We start from the raw sequence: 15,605 nt of genomic DNA, 5'->3' as shown, positions 1-15,605 counted from the left end.
ATCGCTAAATCCTTTTCAAAGAGCCGTTGAACCCTGACAGTCCTTTCTACGCCGGGATCAGGGAAAATGACAGCAAGAGTAATTATCCGGTGCCAGAATTTGTGGCTCCTTTGTTAGTTCAGGGTTAAAGTCAAATGGGTTTTTTTTTTTATCAGTCCGTCAATATGCTGGTATACAGTGGCACTAAATAGCGTACCCCCCAGGACCATGCTGTGATATACAGACAGAGAGTGACAAGGGGAGAGTTTTGGGCAATTGTGTCATACATATAATGCAATGTAGTAAAATAACAAGTATCGACCTACCTCAAAATTTCCCTCGGCCCTTGATAAGTGAAATGTACAGAAGGGGACCAACCACCACCCAAAATGAGGGGACTCCCCTGTTCGGCAAAACTTACTAAGAGAGACATATCGACATTTATTTCTGGTTACGAACCTGCATAGTGCAATGTGAGTGAAAATAGTGAAACTGAATCATTAGATAAATAATAATAAGCTAAAGTGCCACTGCCATTCTTGGGGGGGGGTACTTTGAGATGGGTAGGGCAGATGGGCAGCTGGGGTTTGCATGTGTTGGAATATGTGTAGCACAGCAGGTGGGGACTGGACCCTATGCTGTCCCGGCACGCAGCAGCTAGGTTTGGCCTGCCTGCTGAGGAAGACCTCCAGGTATCCGTGCAATTAATGTCACTGCAGGGAGGTTTAATCTACCCGGCGTTTCATTTTCACCCTGCGGTGTTTAACAGGTCTGACCGGCACAGTTCGCACTCCTAACGTCATCTGTAAATTACTATGGCAGCTATATTTAGGTGTTTCCGCCAGCCGAGGATAACGAGACCCCAACACTAGAGTCACGGCATTAAGATATGAAAGGATACATGGAACAAAATGACTCTGAGCTCATTGCAGCCAGGGTACTGAACCAAGAAGCTGGGCATCGCAGTCAATCATAATGACATTCAGAAAAGATGGCATTTTTACTCAAACCAGTTATACAGCCTGTTATTTCCAGTTCCTACAATCCGCCTTGATGTTCCAAGACTAATGAAGGCCATTCTTACATTACAGTCCCATTAGGGATGAGTGTGGTTCATAGGTGTCTCATGAAAGGTAGTTATGAGACCAAGGTTCTCCATGATGATTAGTGGGCTCTGTAAGGTGGGTGGGTGGAGGCGTTAAGGCATCTTCTCATTCATTCCTGGACATCGATTCTCTCTTATCCTTCCACACTCATTCCTCTTTACTTTCTTTTGCTCTCTTAAGTCATGCCATGGTTTCTTCTGAAGATCGCTCTGCAGAGCATTACTTTGTAGCCAAAATGTCCATAACACAATCGTAGGCCTGGTCCCAACCAAGTCAAGATGGATGGTCACATTTGGTCCGTCGCGCTTTTGCTGATGATCCGTCATGTGACGTAAAATGTGGGCAAGATGCAGCTGCAGCTCCGGCGGAACTCAAGCCTCCATACTGACCCTTGGTTCACATTACAATTAGGTGGGTGTGGTTAATTAATTCTGCCACCATGGCTGTTACATTTGTGTGGGTGGGGGCATTCGTTCGAAACCATTGTACTCATTATGTTCCACAGCGTCCTTGTTCCGTATGTGTAGGTGTAGCTAAGTTCCAGTTAAATCAGAAGGCGACCGAGTATGAGGAGCCCAACTGAAGGCAGAATGCAGAACGTGCTTCTACGCACCCTGGCCTGGAAGAGCAGAGGTGAAGACGCAGGACAGAGCATTAGCCGGCTGGGGGAGGGTAGCGTCAGAACAGTAAAAACTGTCACGACTGACGCGGTGCAGAGTGGGGAAGCGGGCAAAGGGAACAGGACTGGGGTAAAATAAAGGGTTTTAATAAACAAAGGAGCACGAATGACAAACGGACTCCAATGACCGGACTGGGGAAAACCTACCTAATGCGGACTAAAGACATTGCACTAATGACAGTAACAGGAAACAGCTGGTGAACACAGGGAATTCACACGGGGTTAACGAGGTGGGCGTGGCACACAGGAAGTCATGACAAAAAAAACAATAGATTCTCCTAAAACAGAACAGGCTGTAGCACATACAGGGGCTATGTAAACGAAAAATAAGGAAGTGCTGTAATCCTTTTACAAAATAAACTAGCATCAATGCCTTCCCATGTAGAACCAATCCCGTTCTCTATCCCTCTGTCTGAGGCATAGAGCTTTATCAGGGATGTGTGGCAGAGTGTCGCTGTGTGGGCGATTCTGGATGCATGCCAGATTATAACTCATTATCCCTGCATGTACAGTACGACAACCCATTGTGCTGATATGCGTTTTGAGTGCAAAGCAAGTTCCTGGGCCTAGAGTCATGGCTGGGAGATTTCAGCCGTGCTGCTATGTGGTGAGAGAATTAAGTACTATTCAGTGTAAAGGTTAGGGGGCTTTAGGGCAGGTTGTTTTTCTGGTTAGTGTGTAATAAGGCAGAACTGGAAGCTGACATGATCTCCACTGGCTTAGTATTGATCTTTTGTGGTTTCCGGGGGGGGGATTCACGGTGTAGGGGCCGAGTCTGACCCGTAATGAAATCCAGTACTAGGCAACTGGCTTGTAAACACGCAGCTGGACTTCTCAGGAAAAACAATAAGCATGTGTAGGCATGTGAGTCAAGGCTCCTGTACAGATCGATGCAAAAAAGCTGCTGTGTGGAGAGTCACGGTGCTAACATGCTGAAAAGACAAAGTACCAAAGTAAAAAGACCAGAGTCTCACCAGAGACTCTTCTATATTCTTTTTTACATAATGCCCATCACATTATATTAAACTTTCAACTAATCATATGCGGAAGTTCAGGTCCAGAAAGCAAAAATGCAGACCAAGATTTTGTTTCAGCCACCCAACAGAGTACTCTGTGAATGTGACTATTTATACTCAAATGGTTGGTTGAAACAAAATCTTGGTCTGGGTTTGTATTTTCTGCACCTGAACTTTCCGCCTGTGGTTATATAAACACAAATGATGCTTTCATCACTCAGAAAATCACACACAGTCACCAGTTTTCCACCTGGCCCAGAAGCTGCATGCATGAGAGATCTTTACAGATGGATCTTTACATGATTCACTGGAGATTCACAGTTCTCTTTTACAGATTTAGTCAAGTCAAGTTTATTTATAAATCACATTTAAAAATAACAATAGTTAATCCAAAGTGCTGTACAAGGATAAAAATAATTTAAACTAACAAGACACAGTAAAACAGCAAACAGACTCACCTGCTATTTAACAAAATAAAAGTGTTTTAGGACGATTTAAAAGTGATAATTCATTCCATAATAAGGCAAAGAATACAAAAAGCAACTCCCCTTAGTGTAAATTGCAATTAAACTTGCAGTCAAGTTTGAATAACCTAACTAGAATAACATACATTTATATAGCAGATGCCTCCACCCAAGATGATTTACAACGGAGGGTCACTTGAGGTCAGAGTCAGCCGGGGCTGCTAGAACTGTTGGGGTTAAAGACCATGATTTGATATCATCATTCTGCCAGCCATGGGACTTGAACTCACGACCTACCAGAAATCAACACAAATCCCTAACTACTTCAGTGACATCTTATCATGCTGCGTAATACAGAATGAAATATTGCCTACTATCCATCCATTTTCCAAACCGCTTATCCTACTGGGTCGCGCTGAAATATTCCCTACTAATACTTAATAATTAATCATGACTAATGGTTGATCACAATGTAAAGACAGACTTTTTTTTGAATGGCAATTTATCATAGTTAATCACATCCAAGCAAAAACTATGATCAATGACAAATACCAAAACCTCAACTGATTCCACATTCTCCCCATATGTGCTTTTAGAACAATTACAGAAATAGGACTAGAATCACAAATAATGTTTTGAGAGGCTATTGGCAGAATCAAGAACAGAAAAACTTCCCAGTGCCAATCTGGATGAAAAATGAAATCGCTCTCCAGTTCTGGGCTTTGAGGCTCCTGCAGAGGACATCTGCTCACAATTATGTTTCAGGGTTTGTATAGTCAATATACTCAAAATCCTCATCTTCATATGCATCATATTCTTCATATTGATCGTCATGGTGTGATTGATGAAGCCATCCTGCTTACAATCACATCACAACAAGGTCAGTCGTTAAGAGTCTCTTCAGGGAGGCTGCCATGTCTGTAGGCGTACTGGCTGCTCTTCTCACACAATACATGGGGGAGGAGCTAATTTCGAATCATGTGACAATTGGGCCTCTTCTGCCATTTGCACCACAGCCGCCTTGCACTGTATTCGCCACAGTGGCGCATCGTCTTGCACTGCTCTCATTTATTCTTTTTAAGTCTATTATTGTAATATTTATTTTGTGCCCTGCGATTGGTTGGCACCATGTCGTGGGTTATTCCCTGCCTTTTGTCTAGTATGTACAAGATAGGCTCCAGAGTCCTGCGACCAATGAATGAATGAATGAATATTTTATTGCTGATTTCTTTTTACATTTTTATAATTTATTTTTACTTATGTTACCCTTTATTGTCTTTCCTTTACTCGCATTTTCTTTGTTGTATCCTGTTTCGGTGCTACCAGACAAATAAATGTCCTCTCACAGAGATCAGTAAGGCTCACATTTCATCGTATCTTTTCTCTCTTACCTGCTTCTTCTGATACCTTCTTGATAAGTATATATGTATATGTGTCAGCATACGTGTTTAGGACACACTTTCTGTGCAATGTGCTTTTCTGACAGTTCTCGTGTGATATCACTCACTCGGGGGGGGGGGGGTCTGACGATGCCCTGAAGGTGCCCATGACAGCTGCTGTATTATCATTGGCTGTCCAGCAGGGATGTGTCTTTTACATTATAATTAATTTATAATAATAAATAAGTACACAGTGCAGTGCTAGTAGCACAGAGGAAGGCATCATGCCAAAACACGTCTGTGGTGTGACATTAAATGACATTCGGTCTTATCTTATCTTATCTTATCTCATCTTATCTCATCTTATCTCATCTTATCTTATCTTATCTTATCTCATCTTATCTTATCTTATCTCAGCTCATCTTATCTCATCTTATCTCATCTTATCTTATCTTATCTTATCTTATCTTGTCTGGTCTTGTTCGGGGTGAATGGGTCAGGGAAGCTGTCATTGTGACACAGATGGAACTAAATCCCAAGTAATAGGACCAGCTCCAAGCCATTGTGCAGCCATGGATGAGCTTTTCTCCCGCGCGTGAAGCATGTGCCATCAGGAGTCCCTCTGGAGTTTGTTATCAGGCCTTTTGGGTCACTTTCAAAGCAACCAACGGACCGGCGAGATGACGGGTTAAGCGAAAGAATACAGGAATCCCCTTTAGCCAGTCTGTGGTGACTGCAAACACTGTATCCTAACACAGACTTGGAGGTTGGGGTGAGGTGCATGAAACTGGTCAGGTTAAAAATCAGTGTAAGGGCTGGAAGTACAGCAGACAGGCTATATGCACGGGGAAACTGCAGCTTTGGAAACCAGTACACTGTAACCAGTACAGTGCAACTAAGAACCATTAGGCGGCATAAGGTTATATACCAGCATACTTCCTGCTCTGCCATTAACTGCTGCAGATAAAATTGTCTCATCAGTAGTAGCGAGGAAACTATGAACAACTAACACATCATCAGGGGTAAATGTAATGGGGGGTTAAATGGTGGCTATATTGCAGGGAGTGAGCTGGAAAGATATTTAAAGCATTGGTCATGGTGACATTAGGGTCGGCAGGGTCTACGGTCAGCGTGCGATGCACTCAGTATCCATGAATAAGCATGTGCCTGAGATCCATATAGGGAGTGATTGGTGTTTTTTAAGGAGTGTGGACTCAAGTGTTCGAATCTGTTACCAAAAAAAATGCTAGACTGTGGTAGAAAGGCCCAGAATCTTGAAGCAGGTGACGATGAACGTTTCCCAGTCGTGTTACTTGGTCCTATTGCAGTGGCCGGCCTGAATTCAGCATGGTTAACCCCAATTCCACCTGGTATGATCCTTCCTCGCTTGTCTCCAATGTACTCTTCCTTTTAAACACACTCAGGTAAACAATATCTTTGTCTTTGGGGTCACCTGTGCTTCTCGGAGCTGCGAATTGAAGGCTTTAAGGATTCTGGTCAGACCGACACGGAAGAAAAACACTAAATCGTCTTAACTTATGAATGTCCATTTCTTTCACGGTCGGTGGTGGAGATCAGGGGGTATTCATAGGTCTGCCCATAATTACCTCATGCGGAGACAATCTTGTGGTCTTCGTTGGTGTCCCTCTCAGAGACATGAGAGTGACCAGTAAGGTCAGGCCATTTGAGTCCTGTTTCAGTACAATTTCTGCAGCTTATTCTTTAAAATCCCATCATAAATTTCGACCACACCTCCAGACTGCAGGTGGTATGGGCAGGTGTTCCTTGCAGGGTTCCTTGACCACTCGCAAAGCGGGGTAATTGGTCACTAGACAGTCTCTGTGGGATTCCAGTGTTTCTGCAAAACTTTGGACAGTGCAGTAGCATCTGACTTCCTATAAGGATAAGCTTCCCTTTCGAAAACATCTAAAATTTCAGTAGAGTCCACCTGCAGATGCATAGATGGGCCTGCGGGGGCAGCCTTCCTCACGTTTCACGGCTGGCACGCATGTCTTACGCCACTGTTCCCTGTTTTCCCAGTGGGCCAAATTCAATCAGAATTTAAACACAAAGCCAAGGGCTACTGCTCCCGCTATTGTTCTGGTTTAGGTCAATAAAATTTGTCGAACAGGGGGTGCTGTTGATATCATTTGAGGAGTGGAGGGCCTTACAACCTTACTCAGGTCATCAGTATGGGCACAGCTGCTTGTAATGTAACCATGTCCTTAAGTGAAAGCAGGTCAGGCGAGCAGAAAGTAGGGCATCAAGAAATGCAAAGAACAGAGCTGACAGTAGCCATTAGGCTAGGCAGGTCTGCACAACATGTGAAGATCGAATGTGGACATTGCATTTAATGATGGCAGTCGGAGCAGATAGAAAAAAGGCAGAAAGCTGGTTGGGAATAAGAAAGTGATGCTCGATAGGCTTCCCTGGTGAAGTGGGGAATTCACTTCCAAAGTCGTGCACAACTACACAAGCACACCTGGAGTTGGCATATACAGTCACAGATTTACCTCTTTTGATACAAAGCAGGCTCTGGAAATCAATGAGCTCTGCCTGGGGAGCTGAGGCTGTAATTGGCAGACGAGGGCTCTCCAGCGTCTAGGTATCAGAACAAGCGGCAAAATCGAGCATTTAGCGGGCTGTCGGCGGGGTGGGAACAAGAACCGTCAACTTACAGGGTCATGTCAGGGATGGTGAGAGGTACGTTTGATAGACTGACGCACGACTCACTGGCGATAAACGTATGGCGTACAAAATCATACAGGCTGTCCATCACTGGGATACAGAAGAAGCGTACCTGGTTTAGTGGGAGCACTCAGCAGGAGAGGGATGCTGGGAGCAGGAGTTCAAAAGTGGATGCTAATATACAGTAAGCTAGGTAGCAGATTTCAGCGTTCTCAAAAAAAGGTATGTCTCTTTGGATAAATGCATCTGCTCAACTGCATGTGGGATCATGAGGATAAGGCACTGTCCCAGTACCAGAGAAGTAGCTCATCTTCTACTACAATGGATCCCAATCCGGTCCTTGGGGGCCCGCAGAAAGACCATGCTTTTGCTCCCTCCCAGCTCAGGAGCAGGGAGGTAGCAAAAATGTGGGTTGTCTGGCAGGGAGCTGGGAAGGAGCAAAAATGTGGACCATATGGGGGTTCCCCGAGGACCAGGTTGATAAACACTGACCTAAACCATGAGCATTGGTGGTTCACTAGTACAATTCTTGCCTGCCACACAGGTAGCCAATGCAGGCGCAATTGTCTAAATCCTTGTGTATTTGTGGTTGAACGTCTAACACCTTTACTGGGGGATGGCTCAGCAGGTTAGGTTCCTGTTCCCAGAATCGGAATGTTGCCAGCTGAAATCCCAGGGTCAGTAACGTCTTCACTCTCGGACCCTTGATCAAGGCTTCTCCCCCCATCCCTCCCCCCCGCCAGGGAGTGCCTGACCCCACCATCTTTAAAATATATGTCACTTGGGATAAAAGCATCTGCTAAATAAATAGAATGTACTGTAAATATAGGGAGCTGCTGGTGGCATTCCGAAACAAGGAGGAAGTCCTGCTGATGCAGAGCGGCTGCAAGACACGTCCTAAATATTTAACAAACAGCGACCAGAGCTGTGACTTATCACCAACAGCTAGAGCTTTAATTAAACCAAGAGCATCTGTCTTCCATGTCTCCAGTGAAGAGGACGCGATCTGGAGGTCACCATCACGACTAATCGAGGCGGAGATTCCTAGAAAGTGGACGTCTGCCAAATCCTGTCTCGCCACCTTGGAAAACAGTGGGGGGTCTCGCTGTAACCTAGAGGGAAGAGTACAAGTGTGTGGACATCTGTGATAGGTGGAAGCGGAACTGGATATCTGGGTGCAAAAAATAAAGCAGAAAATAAATTAATTACAGTATAATAAGCAACATGCGCTGGATTTGATTGCTGGATTTGGGACCACTGTAAATGTGGTAATAATAGATAAATTTACTGCTTAAAATTTCTGTAGAAATTGCAATGAATCTCTTCTGGTTTTTTCAACAGACAATATGTGAGTGTTACAGAGGCTGTGGACTGGTTTGGTTTGACCTCCAAACAGGGCAGGAAGAGATTACAAAGGATAGTCAGAACTGCAATAAAATCAGTGTGGAACTGCCCTCCATTTAGGACTTTTACATGTGCAGAGTCAGGTAACGGGCAGGCAGAATCACTGCAGACCCATCACACTCTGATCTCACCCTCTGTAGCGCCTGCTCCTCCCCTCTAGGAGGCGCTACAGAGCACGACGCCAAAACAACCAGACACATAGACAGCTTCCTTCCACAGGCCCTCACTCTGATGAACACCTAAGTCTAAGGACAACTCTTGTGCAGTATTTGCTATCACCAAGCATCCACTGTATATCTAGCAACCAGCATCTTGCACTTTGCACCATGTCCTTCTGGCTTAAGTCTCTTCTGTACGTGCTATATTTAATTGTCAGTTTCTTGTAGTCACATTAAAATTTTTTTTTGCATGTCCAAATTCCTTATATGCTTAGACATACTTGGCCAATAAAGCTGATTGTGATTCGGATTCTTCCTCATGCGCTGTATCCACAAGGTCTCCGGCATAGCGGAGGACCCCTCCCATCCTTCTCTGCCCCCCTCCCATTAGAACCCGAGCTCCTCTGCCCGGTTCTGCAGCAGCTTCTTCCCCAAAGCAGTTAGGACTCTGAACTCATTACCAGCCCCATTATAAACCTGGTCCATCATCACCAGCACTGGCTACCTTATCCAGTGGACAATGCACAACACTGCACCTTTTGTACATCTGTGTCATCTACTGTATCGCTATGTATGTTTTATTTATTTATTCATTTTCTTTAAATCAAGATTTCGATCATATTCTATTTTGCGCGGGTGCCCCTAGCTGCCCTGTGTGTCTTTGCATGTGTATTCTGTGTTATTTCTATTTATTGGTTATTATATTTTTCGCTCTGCTTCATGTGTTGCTCTTGTCTTGTTTAGGTTTTCTGTACTTTATGAATATATACTGTGCACTGTGCTCCTGGGGAGTGTGATTTTGTGCCATTGTATGCTGCAGATTGTATATAGAGGGCATGGCAGTAAAGATCCACTTGACTTCATGCGAAGATATCTGCTTATTTAAATTTTAATATTGTTCAGAATCTACTGTTTGGGATTCATGTATTAGCTTAGCTACTGAAAAGAGGGCAAACAGGAAGTAGGAAACATGCATCACAAAGCCATGTGTCCGGGGAAGATGAAACGTATCTCCATTCAGTGCCTAATGGTCTTACAGAAACTGCTTCCAGCTTTAGGTGAACTCACTACTCGTGCCTCTTTCAGCCTCTGGACTAAGCTGGTAGTGCGGCTTCCATGGAAGAGGCTTAGAAATGTCTGAAGTGATGCAGATGGAGGTAGCTGAAGGAGTGTGACCAACGTCATTAGAATTCTGTATTTTTCATTCTTACGACTGGGGTCTTCTGACAGCTGGTCATGTATGGAAACCCCCATAGTAACAGGTGCCAGCTCAGATATGGATGAAGTACTTAAGGATGCTGGAAACACAATGCGATAGAATCAATTTGGCAAATTAACAAGCAGTCTGTGATGGGTAAGGAGACTAGAGTTTATTGAGGGAATAACAGGAAGCCATAGTTACCGCCTGGCAGAATGGCGCTGATATCGCCCCCTACTGGTGCACAGTGGATTCCCAATCTGTAAGAGGTTCGTTTGTTCGGTTTATAATCCCTTTCATGTGCCTCAGCGGCCATCCTAGCCAAGTCTTCTACTTGATAACTAGGCCAAATCACCAAGGCCACATATGGAGTGTTGCTGGCAAATTGATGTAACTGAGTTTGAGCCCCTGAAAGGCAGAATTGTCGGCTGAAAAAGAAAGGAAGTCAGATATATGGAGCTCATAACAGCGTAAGTCTCACAATCTCAGCATCGTCTCGGTCGTCGCGCGAGGTATAGAGAGCCACATAATCAGGCTGTGGAAATGTACGGCTAATTGTACAGAAAAGAAGAAAGCAAATGGGCAGGACGTTTCGATACCAATGTGCTGCAGGGGCTGATAGAGTTATGCTAAGGATAGAAACCATTTAGGTCTCGGTAACTGTGCAGTGACACGTCTCTGGTGAAGAGGTTCACCAGCATTCCTTCACTTAGTGGTTTCACCCGAAACACCAACAGTTATCAATACAGTGCCCGAGAATCCCTTTATGATGGTCAGAATGGTGAGTAAAAGATTGCGCAGGAAGGTGGATAGATAGACATTAAAGTTAAATGATATTTAGACAATAATAACAACAATAAGTAACTGACCACGATAAACTGTTACAGCGCTACGAATGTCAGGGAAAGTATTGCAGTGAAGGAATGAATGTTATGTGAAAGTGAAATGTTAATATGCAGCTCCTGTATCTACCATAAAAGGTAACGGCATGGCAGTGCAAGGCTCCGTGTTCGTACCTGAATAGGAAGCTGGCAGGGCTTATTGAGACTGCTGGAGTTCTGGGGTAATTACCAGTTAGGGAGATTAGCAGCGCGGCGACCATTCTGGCCGCCACGTCCTGCCATCCGCAGCTCGGCGTAATTCTGTTTGCGCTTGCATAGGTACTATCTAAAGCCTGGGTGACACTGAGCAGTGTTGGCATCATCAAAAGCAATTTCTTTTCACTGCTATCTGCCATCTGTTTTCACTGACTTTCATTTAACAGATGCTTTTGTCCAGAGAGAGACACGAGCGAGGATCAGAGAGAGCGGGGCCAGCCGCTTCCTGGAGCAGTTGGGGTTAAGGGCCTCGTTCACGGCCCCAGTGGTGACGTCATTCTGTCTGCCATGGGATCTGACCTGGCGACCTTTGGTGACCTGGTTTAGACAAGTGAGTCTTCACACCCAGCATCTCCTGAACGTCTCAGCTCTCCCAGCGTGCGCGTTGCTTTTCTGTCTTCGCTCGCCAACTTTCCCCGCAGGCTTCACACAAACATATGAGTGAGTGGCACCATCAGTCCTGGGTGCTGCTCAGAACCTCCCTGGTCCCTTTTACAGATACTCCCTTGGCTCTCCTCCTGGATGTCGTTTACACCCCTGCGCTTGAGGCTAGTCCACATAAGCGAGAATTATGTCTTTAACCACCGTCATCAATCTCTTCTTATCCTCCCCAGTCACCGTCCAGTTTGCCTGCTGTACTTTTTTCTTAAGTGTCGACGCGTGACTTTTATTAAGTGTCACTTAACAAATGCACTTCTCAAGTGATGAATTGGCTCTGTGTAGCTATGCATGACTATTTCTGCGTTAAGATCCCTGCACTTTCTCTTAACTCAAAACCTGTCTGGGGACAGTTACACTCGTGCAGGACCTCCCTCCGGACCTGGAAACTCTCGCTTAGCTAACCTTTGGGTGATTGACTTTCCCTTTTTCCAGATTTTATTTCCAGGGCAGTATTTCCCTAGTTCACCGCTATCGCTGCTGCTTTAGTGCCGGCTGTTGCTCTCGCTATCTGACTCGAGATGCTTTTTCATACTTCTCCTTGAGGTATGATTTGGTGGTAGGAGAGAAGGTCCTGAATCCATCCGCTCCATCTGCGACCTCTCTGTCTGCATGCTTTCCCCTGCACCGGTTTGGGTTTGGGGTCTGCGCTGCTGATGTCAGCTGGTGAGCTCAATAATGATGAAGTCTGCGCAGCTGGTGTGGTCTGTACTGGGGAAGTCTGCATACCTAGGTGGGTCTACACTTCTGATGTGTGTGCAGCTGCTGGAGCCATTAATGTGGATGTCTGTGCAGCTGGTAGGGTCGGCACTACTGGTGTCTGCGCAGTACTATCTGCACGACTAGCAGGGCCAATACTGCTAGGTGTCTGCGCAGCTAGTGGACATCAGCACAGCTGACAGGATCAGTGCTACTGACATTTGCGCATAGGGCAGGTATAAATGGCCAAAACTGGAAACACTGCCAATTTTCTAAGGTTTGATTGTGTATATACATTACTGCCAATATTTGTGTAGCGATGTTTAACGCATAATAACAAAAATGCTAAGCGTTGCCACAATTTTGGCCACTAGTGTATATTATATAAATACTGCATATGTTATATGTATGTTATTTTTCCTCACTTTTCTGTTATTTATTACTTGCTGTTATTTATTGTTATGTGCTGCTTTAGTCTGTATGGAGGTGCCCAAGGCAGTATTTCATTGTTCTTGTACAAAAGACAATAAAGTTTTCGCATCCTTGAATCCACTGCTCTCCACGCCACCTGGACCTGGATCCACAAGCCGTAACACTCGCTGTTGCTCTCCGCTCCCCTTGTTCCTCAATATCTCTCATTCATATTCCAGTCCATCTCTCTTAAATCTACCAGTCTCACACCGGCCCTTATCATCCCCTTCGGTCTGCTTCACCCACCGATCCACCTGACAGACTGATACAGACACGTAATTCACACAGATAAAACCTGCTGGTGCCCCCTTTGGGGAGAGTGAACACTTCAGAGCCCATTTCACCACTTGGTATCGCCACTCTGTGTCACACTATTTACAAGGTACTCGAAACTTACACCCCCTTTCTACTCCCCACACAAAACTACAAGCGAAGCAGTACACAGGTCTCTCCCACAAAGGCGCAGATCAAAGGCGAGGAAAAAGCAGCACAAATTGGAAGAATGGCTTCCCATATGTACAGAGCACCTCCGGCACACAGACCCTCACACACCTAGTCAGCTGCAGACGTGGATGTACGGCTTTTTAATGCACAGACTACACAGCTGGAGCAGAAACAGCATTCAATCCCTAAATCCACACAAAAAATAGCACACAAAACAGATTCAGGTTTCAACATACGCACACAACAAATACACAAATCTTGTCCTTCTTATAATTTTCTCAAGACTATCTGCTGAATATAGTCCAGCGGGACTTGAACCATCCAGTCTTTTACATAATACACTGTCCTTAAACATGTAATAAAAGTCAACTGTCGAATTATTCCATGCAAATGTAACACTGATATAGCACTATTAAAGTTATGGCATTTAAACTCACCACAAATCGTAATGCAGCTGTAACTAAATAACACTTTTTTTCAAACATAATTTACATCAGAACCAAGTAAGAGAGGAACCCAGTTTCCCATAATGATGCTGATGTTCCCAAAAACCTTTTTCTGCAAAACTGGTTTCTGTCACAGCCCCCATCCCACCCCCCACCAGCACAGCCAGCAGGAAGATTGCCTAACCTGGGGGGGGTCATTAATCTAATGTTCCCTTATCCCATTTGCTTTGGGCCCAATCTGCCGCCAGGAGTCTCCAAGGAGGGTCTAATGTTGTGAACGTTTTGGTACCGCGATCCCGTGATGGCGAATAATTGTCGAATAATTCACTTACAAGCAGCGGATAGTCGGGGAAAGTTTAATGAGAGAGTCAAAAGACAAAGTAAAAGGTGGGAAGAGCAGGGACACAGAGTCCCACTGAGCAAACCCTACGATCTCCCCCTCCAAGAAAGGCTTCTTCCACTCTTATATATTCAAGCCCATCACGTGATTTCACATTCTCAACCAATTATATTCATATGCATATAAGCAAAATTCTAGAGCAGTACATTCATACTAATACAGGTTGTTCTGCAGTTAAAAACATTGACTTGAGTTTAGCTTTTTGGATAAATTAGGGACATTCCTGTTATAACCATTATATCAGTTTTTGTATTGATATATGCAGCTGTGATATATGCATCTATCAAACATGACTATCTGTATATGAATATGTGTAGGGTGTCCATGAACAACTAAGCTGCCGTCCAAATCTCTTTTTGTATAAAAGCTAGGCCTGTCTGTCATTTTGCTGGTGTGCTAGTTTACGTTAAACTTTGCCCAGAAAGGCTCCTCTCAGCCAATTAGCTTTTGGATTGGCCAGCTGAGTTTCCTACCAAAGAAGGGCATCCCAGAGTCACATTTATTTGAATGAATAATGGATGTGCTTCAAGATCTGCATTCATATCAGGAAACTGCACTGGAAATAATGTCACTTGAGCACCTGGCATGAACTGAAGGTGAGGTTTTATTTTAGGCTTCCCTCAGACATTTGGTATATTTTGTTTCCAGTCTCAACTATTATCTTGCTCTATTACAAAAACTGCTGTGTTACCCATTGGGAATCATCTTAATAATCTGTCTGTCCATATCATTTTTGTGTTTATATTCAGATTCATATGACGGTGTTAACACACTACATGTAGTCAATGAGTATGTGTAACTCTTACTGAATCTACTGGTAGTGATCACTGTATTGCTGTTCGTTCACTCATTTGCCTTTAATTTGCATGCTATTTATTATTACTGTGTTTACCCTTTTATATTTACCGTTTTTGCATACGTCTAATATTTGCGCTGTTTTGTCGCTGCTGTTGTCAGACTTTGCAGCGCATGTTTGTCACTCACCTGCACTCAGTCAGGTGACAAACATGCCATTTGATTGATTTGATTTCGAATGAAATGACTTTGATTCGATCCTCACATCCATCCATCTACCCAAACGTTCTTGATCGGGTTACCTTCTGACGTAGATGGCGCGCTTGTTCAGCATGGCTGAATCTGTCTGAAGCGCGCACGTTGTCCCAGTGTATCTGTGCAGGTCCACAGCCTGATAACAAGCTGTTCAGGTGCATTAAGACGAACTCACAGGTGGCCAGCGCTACTGGCCACGTCGCCCACATAGCATAGAATTTAAGAAATATGTTAAATGTCCCCCTGTCACTGTGATGATTTGGGAAATTGTAATTGCCCGACTCCACTACTCACGATTTGGTGGAGTACCTTCAACCCCACCCAGCAGACATACGTACGAGGTGATTGAGGTGTGGATTAATCCAGATCGTGTATGGACTGATGATCCTGAGATTCAGATACATCGTCCACGATTCACCCATAATATTATTGTACCAAGGTCGAAGATGCATAAACATGTTCTTTACTGATCATTTATATAACTTGTTT

The sequence above is a fragment of the Brienomyrus brachyistius genome, chromosome 18 (genome assembly GCF_023856365.1).
Source record: "Brienomyrus brachyistius isolate T26 chromosome 18, BBRACH_0.4, whole genome shotgun sequence".
In the NCBI taxonomy this organism is placed as follows: domain Eukaryota; kingdom Metazoa; phylum Chordata; class Actinopteri; order Osteoglossiformes; family Mormyridae; genus Brienomyrus; species Brienomyrus brachyistius.
Note: the sequence above shows the minus strand (reverse complement) of the source record.